Below are 8,071 nucleotides of genomic sequence, written 5' to 3' on the forward strand. Positions count from 1 at the left end.
GCTGGGGGGTATTTGGCGTATGGAGAGGTGTGTGTGTGTGAATGTATTTTAAATGGGAGCGAGCCTGTTTATATGTCAATTATAGCAGCCAGGAGAGAGGGGTGAATCAAGAGCGCCTTCCCTGAGTGGGGGGGAGGATCTGGAAGCCTGCCCAAGGGGTTAGCCTCGGAACAGATTCTCTCTTCCATTGAGTCTGAGTCAAGAGCGAAGATGAAGTGAAAAGAGCTGGCTTTGACCGAGCACTCACTATGTGCCAGGCACAGCTCAAAAGAAAGGAGGAGTGGAGCGATCGGTGAAGGAGTGGAGAGGAGAAAAGGTCCAGGCTGGAGGACCCATGAGGAAAGAGGCAGGCAGCACAGAGATAATGGAGGGGGCACTCTTGGTGCCAGACAGCTAGAGGTTAGAATTTATTCAAAGTGCAGGAAAACAAAGAAAAATGGAAAATCTTGAATGAAGCCAGAGCGGGAGAAAGCCACCTTATTTATAGGAGAAAAAAATATAAGAACTAATTGGACTTCTCAGAAACCATACAAGCAAGAACAAAGCTGAGTGAAATCTTCAGTGCTGAAAGAAAAAAAAAAAAACCCATAGAATTCTGTATCCAACGAAATTATCCTGCGAAAGTGGACATAAGTAAATAAAGACTATCTCAGGCAAACAAAAACTGAGGGAATTGTTGCCAGTAGACCTGTTTTGGAAGAATGTTTTAAAAAGATCTTCAAAGAGAAGGAAAATTATATAGGTAAAAAACTCAGTTCTATACAAAGGAAGAAATTCAGAGAAGGAATTAATAAAGGTAAAATAAAATGTTTTTTCTTATTCATTGATGTCATAGAAAACTGCTGATATAATAATAACAATGATTATTGGGTGACTATTGCTTACGGATAATTGAAATGAATTACAGCAAAGTTATAAGGAACAGGAGGGAGGAACAGGAAATATTCTGTTATAAGGTACCTGTACTAGCCGTAAAGCAGAATAGTGTTATTTGAAAATGGTTTCAGATTAGTTTGTGTATGTCACAAACTCTAGGGCAACCACTAAAAACATTTTTTTAAAAGAAGTATGCTTGGCATGCTAAGAGAGAAGAGAAAATGGAACTATATAAGATGTTCAACTAAAGTCAGAGAAGAAGAGGGGAAGATAAAAAGAAAAAGAAACAGAACAAATGCAATAAATAGAAAACAGCCACAAATATGGTAGCTATTAATTCAACTATATCAATAATCAACTAAATGTGAATGGTATGAATACAGCAATTAAATGACAGTAACTAAAAGACTGACTACAAACCAAAACAAAACCCAATGATATGTTGTTTACGTGAAATCCACTTTAAATATAAAGATACAGTAGATTAAAAATAAAGGAATGGAGAAAGGTAAACCATGCCAACACTAATCGAAAGAAAGCTGGAGTAGCTATATTAATTCCAGACAAAGTAGACTTCAGAACAAGGAAAAATATCAGAGATAAAGAGGGGCTTATATAATGATAAAGGAGTTAATTCTCCAAGAAGGCATAACACTTATTGATGTATGTGCACCTAACAAGAGTGTCAAAATACGTGAAGCAAAAAATAATTGAACTACAAGAAGAAAGAGACAAATCCACCATTATAGTTGGAAACCTCAATATGCCTTCATTAGTAATTATATTCGAATTACGAGTGGGTTCGAATTACTAATGGGTGTGAAGAACAGCAAGGAGGCCAGTATGGCTAGAGAAAGAGTGCAGGAGCGTGCCAGAAGGTGAAGTCAGAGAGGTGATGTGGCAGGGGTAGGGGGATTATGTAGGTAGGGCCTTACGGGATATTATAAAGACTTTGAACTTTACTCTAAGTGAGATGTGGGGCCATTGCAGAATTTTGAGCAGAGGAGTGATAAAAACAAAACAGTGACCTGTTTTTTTTTGTTTGTTTGTTTTTGTTTTTTTTTTGGAATGTGTCTCAGTATAGATCTTTTAAAATTTGTCTTATTTGGCATTTATTGAGTTTCTTGGATGTGTAGATTCCTGCATTTATTTCATCAAATTTGGGACACTTTTGGCCATTGCTTCTTCAAATATTCTTTCTGTTCTTCTTCTCCTCTTGGGACTTCCAAAATGCGTATGTTGGTATACTCCATAGTGTCTCACAGGTCTCTTTAGGCTCTGTTAATTTTTCTTCATTTTCTTTTTCTATCCTTCAGGCTGGATAATTTCAACTGACTTTCTTTCACTGATTCTTCTGCTTGCTCAAATCTATTGTTGAATCCTTCTAGTCAATTTTTCATTTCAGGTATTGTTCTTTTTAGCTTCAAAATTTCTATTTGGTTCTGTTTTATAATTTCTGTCTCCTTATTGATATTATCTATTTGTTCGGACACCATTCCCTTCATTTCCTTTAATTCTTTGCCCATGTTTTTGTTCAGCTCTTTGGACATATTTTTAAAACCGTTGATTTAAAATCTTTTTCTAGTAAGTCCAATGTCTGTGCTTCCTTAGAGATGGTTTCTTTCGATTGTTTTCCTGTGAATGGGACATATTTTCTGTTTCTTTGCATGCTGTGTAATTTTTTTGAAAACTAGACATTTGAATTTGATAATGTGGTAACTCTGGAAATCAGATTTTTCCTCCTTTCCAGGGATATAGTCATTCATTTGATTAATTACTTTTCCAAACTTTTTTTGCAAACACTATATTATTTGTCATGTATGGTCACTGAAATTTCTGCTTTAATATCTCAGTGTTCAGTCAGTAGCTTAATCTTAAATGGCAAAATTTAGTAGCTTCTTTCTTCATTTCGCACCCCTCTGGTAGCTGTACTTTTAAAAAACTTTTTAAAAATTAAGTTTATTGGGGTAACATTGGTTAATACAACTTTTTTTTTTAAATTAGATTTCAGAGTTCCAAATATGTTGACTCTGTCAATTGTTAGCTCCATGGTTGCTTCATTGGAAGGGCTGATTCTTGGAGTATTCAACTCTACGATTTGCCATATCATTCCTAACTTGTTTTTGTAGCTCACACTCTCCAAGATATATTTTTAAGTAAAAAAATCAAGATGGAGAGAAATGTACATAGTATGTTGCCAGTCATCTAAACAAAGGGGGAAGGGAGTATATTTGCTCATAAACAGTGAAAGGATAAACCATAAAATCAAAAAGCACCCACTATACATCTATCCCTAATGCATATAGATATAAATATCTTTATCAAAATATTAGCAAATAGAATTCAAAATTATATTAAAAATTTATACACCATGACTAGGTGGGATTTATTTCAGAGATATAAGGCAGATTCAATATTTGAAAATCAATTAGTGTAATCCACCATATTAATAGGTAAAGAAGAAAAATCACATGATCACAGCAATTGGTGCAAAAAAACCATTTGACAAAATTCAACACCCATTCATGATGAAAATCCTCAGCAAACTAGGAGTAGAGAAATTTCCTCAACTTGATAAGGAACATCTACAAATAATCTAGCTAATATCATTCTTAATGGTGAAAGCCTAAATGCCTTATTCCTTAGATCAGGAACGAAACAAAGATATAGACTCCATTACTACTACTTAACATAATGCTGGAAATTCTAGCTAGCTCAGTAAGGAAAAGAAAAGGAAGAAATAAAGCTGTTCCTATTTGCAGATGACGTATGTTCTACAAAGAAAATACCAAGTAATTCACAAAAAAACCCCTCCTAGAACTAGTAAGTGAGTTCAGCAAGGTCACAGGCTATAAGATCGACATATGAAAACCAAGAAGCAACCTAAGCGTCCATCGATAGATGAATGGATAAAGATGTGGCACATAGACACAATGGAATATTACCCAGCCATAAAAAAGAATCAAATCTTGTCATTTGCAACAACATGGATGGAACTAGAGGGCATTATGCTAATGAATAAGTCAGAGAAAGACTAATATCATATGATTTCATTTATATGTGAACTCTAAAAAACAAAAGAAACCAACAAAAACAAACTCATAGATATAGAGAACATTAATGGTTACCAGATGGGAGAGGACTTGGGTAGATGGGTGAAAAACGGGAAGGGATTAAGAAGTTCAAATTGCCAGTTATAAAAACATGGGAATATAAAGTGCAGAGTAAGGAATATAGTCAGTAATATTGTAATAACTATGTATGGTGTCACTAGACTTATTGGAGTGATCATTTCATAAGTTAAATAAATCACTATGTTATACACCTAAAGATAATATAATATTATCTGTCAACTGTAATTGAAAACTTATGAAAGTTTAAAAAATCAGTTGTACTTGTATATACTAGCAATGAACACATGAAAACTGAAATTAAAAACGATACCATTTACAACTGCTAACAAAAAGGAAAGAAAAAGTTTACGGCCATGCCACCCTGAACAAGCCTGATCCCATCTGATCTCGGAAGCTAAGCAGGGTCGGGCCTGGTTAGTACTTGGATGGGAGACCACCTAGGAACACCAGGTGCTATAGGTGTAAAAAAATAAATAAATAAAAATAAAAAAGGGATTGTAAGCTGACAAGGTCCTTGCAATCTGTGAGGTCAACCAAGGGTTGCCTCACCTGAAAAAAAAGAAAAAGAAAAGAGAAATGTGGAGGTATAAATCCAAGCAAACACATATAGGACCGCTGATGCTGTCAACCTTGACATGTGGTTGACATTAATGGATCACTGTGATTGCATCACTCTGAGTGACAGCACTTAAGTGTGCAACTTCAGTGATTATAATTTGAGCTTTAAAAGTCCACTTTTCTCTTAGCCTGTGGATTGAGACAGTGCTAGTCTAATTTTTAATGTGAATATTATGAGCACATTTTCTAAAAGTTTAGATAATGAAAATGAGAATGGTTGTAATATAATACAGTACCAATGATATCACCAGGGAAAAAGGGCAAAATGACTGTGTTATTTTAATGACAGATGGAAGGACATATACCACTGGATTGGGGAGATAAATAACCAAAACAGAGGACTGTACAATACACAGAAAAGAACTTGGGGTTGGGTACAATGAAATGGAGCTCTGAAGCATATTTGGAGAATTGCATATATGAAATCTCACAAATTCAGGATGAGACAGGCAAGTAATTCTAAATAATCAAAAGTTTTTCATCACCCCAAAAGACACCAATCCTTAGTCAGCAATCCTCAGTGTTTGCTGAATTAACTCAGGCATACCACACAAATGAGCACACATTATTATATTGTTCCCTTGATTGCTCTATGAAACTGAGTGAAGTTATATTTTTTGATTCACAGGTTGTAAAATGTCCTGTGGGAGAAAAAACGGGGAAGTTTTGATAACACATGTCTTGGCCTCTGACAGTGGAGAGCTGATTTTGTCATATCTTACCAACAATCATGCTTTTTGCATGTTATTCAGACATGCTATTTCAAGTCTGAATAATGGCAACAAAAAGATGTTCCCCCTAGCTCCTAGGCACTTTGATTTGGAAAATGGAGTTTCGAATGGTACTCTTTATTTCCATGAAGGTTTTAACAAATCCACCGAAAACACAAAACAAAAGGTTGTTGATGTCTTATTCAAATACAAACCAATCTTGCTCATCTATGATGCATATTCAGCAGACAGGACAAGTGCAAATTTTAGCAAATTCCACTTAGACTACAAACTTTTTACCAAAAAATAGAAATGGTCTTATCTGCTAAATGACCTGCACATCCTGTGTACAATGCTGCTAAAAGGAATATGGTTCACTTAGGCTTTCGTAATGAATGTTTTTAGTCACTTTTCAGTTACCTCAAACTGCGCTGAAGCACTTAATGAGATTATTGACTTTCTATAAAGGGAAGGAGATCCTCCTTAGCCATGTGCCTACAAGATGACTAGCAGTGTTGCTGGCCACGACAAAGATATAAAATGTCGACCTGCTATAAAATCATATTTTTAAAGGGTGAGATAAAAAGAATTCCCCTCTCTAATTTGGAAGTACATTAAAGATGAGACTGGAGAAAGTGATATAATAAAACAGAAATTTATATACTGTTTCTCTAAAACTCTTTGATGATCTTTGGAGAGGCCATAAGGATCCTTGAAAAGGATGAAATGACTGCATCTGAATTGTTCAATGTCATGTGTAAGTTGTTACAAAAACTCACACAACTCCTCCTCAAAAAAACAACCAATCCAAAAAACAAAAACAAAAACAAAACAAAACAAAAACCAAACCAGACTTATATTTTGGAAATAAGATTGGTTCAGAACGCAAAAAAAATAAAAAAAATAAAAATAAAAAATAAGTCACCAGAAAAGAATAGCCAAATTAAACAAAACTTTCTTAATTTCTTTACTAAAACTGTACCTTATTTAAAATCTATATTAGTCTGTGTTTTCTAGAGGAACAGAAGCAGTAGGAGAGATATAGATAGATAGATAAATAGATGGATGGATGGCTCTAGAGGAACAGAACCAGTAGGAGAGATATAGACAGATAGATAAATAGATGGATGGATGGGTGGGCGGATCTATGGATGACAGAGATACATATCAATCTACATATATAGTGGCGGATGGATGAATGGACGGATGGATGGATGACAGAGATACATATCAATCTACATATATACATAGATAGATTTATTTATTTATTATAAGGAATTGGCTCACATGGTTATGGAGGATTAGAAGTCCCAACATCTGTAGACAGCAAGCTAAAGACCAGAAAGTCCCAGCCTGATATTCAGATCTTCAACAGATTGGATGAGGCCCACCCACAGGGGGGAGAGCAATCTGCTTTTCTCAGTCTACTGATTCAAATGTTAATCGCATTCAGAAACACCCTCATGGACACACCCAGAATTGTGTTTAACCAAATATCTGGGAACCCTATAACCCAATCCAGCTGACACATAAAATCAATCATCACAGAATCCAACTTCGATTTCACCAGTCCAAATTACTTCTGTGCTTCAAAATCATTTTCCCTGAGAATGAAGTTAAACTTCTGATGACATTCGAGTATTTAAAAATGATAGATATTTTAGGCATGGACCATCTATGTGATGAATTTCTAGATGCAAAGGACCTGATTGATAAGCAACTGGTCTGTATGTACAAAATGGTTGGACATTTTTGAAGAGCTGTAAACTAATTTCCACAAGTTGAAAGACCTGCTGTTGCCAGTAAGTAAACTCCTAAGTATTCTATGCTCAAATGTTTTTGTTGAGAGGCTATTTAGTTCAATGTCAGCACACTGGACTGACACAAGTAATCAGTATAATGTGGGCTTGATAAGAACAGAGCTGTAGGTCAAAGTGAATTTTCTGTTTGACTGTCTTCAGTTTGACTGTCTGCATAAAAGGAAAGAAGCTGTCCTAAATAAAGGCTGCAGGCAGTTCAGAAAGTATTGGAATAGAAAACAGAGAGAGTCAAATTATCCTACCATGTCATGGGACAGAAAGAAATAGGTCATTGCTCTTTTTAAAAATTAAATATAAATAATATCTGTTTAATTTGTCCTACTGTATTTACGTTCTCCTTTTAAATAGATTTACATTTATGTATTTTAAGAATATGAAATAATATAGCTCACAGAATGTAAATGTCCAATAAAGAGTTTTAAAGAGTTAAAATATGTTGAATCGCTATGTAGTACTTCTGAGGACATGACGTGGGGGAGCGGAGGCGGCTGCCGCTTTAGGGCAGGGCTTGGGGGGGTCGCAGTTGAGTCCTGCCAACCCCCACCCCCAAGAGCACAGTGGACCGGGTCTTTCTCTCCTCGCACTGCCTCAGCCAGAGAGAGTTATGCTACCAAGAAAGAGCCAGAGAGAAGGTGGCAAGAATTAAGGAACAAAGCCTGGAATGAAGTAGGAGTCAGGGACAGAGGGAACAAAAGGAAAGGAATTAAGAGGAAAACAAGAGAGAAAGAGAAAGTACAGAGAGAAAGAGAATCATTAAAGAAAAGTGAGGAATGAAGCAAGAAGGAAGAGGATGATCCCAGCTCTGGAACCGAGAAGCCTGCCTGGGAATCAGACACCCCCACCTTGGGAGCCGGGCCTGGGTCCCCCCGTAAATCTCTCCCTGTTGGTACCACAAACACTGAGGGACACACAC

At 36.0% G+C, this 8,071-nt stretch overlaps 1 non-coding gene across 1 annotated transcript; it reads left to right on the forward strand.

Moving 5' to 3' along the window:
- The first annotated feature begins 4,353 nt into the window (after positions 1-4,353).
- Positions 4,354-4,472, forward strand: LOC112473357. The gene has a single exon (XR_003043990.1). It is a non-coding gene; the product is annotated as a 5S ribosomal RNA (ribosomal RNA).
- The last annotated feature ends 3,599 nt before the right edge of the window (positions 4,473-8,071 follow it).

Source organism: Pteropus alecto, unplaced genomic scaffold (genome assembly GCF_000325575.1).
Source record: "Pteropus alecto unplaced genomic scaffold, ASM32557v1 scaffold98, whole genome shotgun sequence".
Taxonomy (NCBI): domain Eukaryota; kingdom Metazoa; phylum Chordata; class Mammalia; order Chiroptera; family Pteropodidae; genus Pteropus; species Pteropus alecto.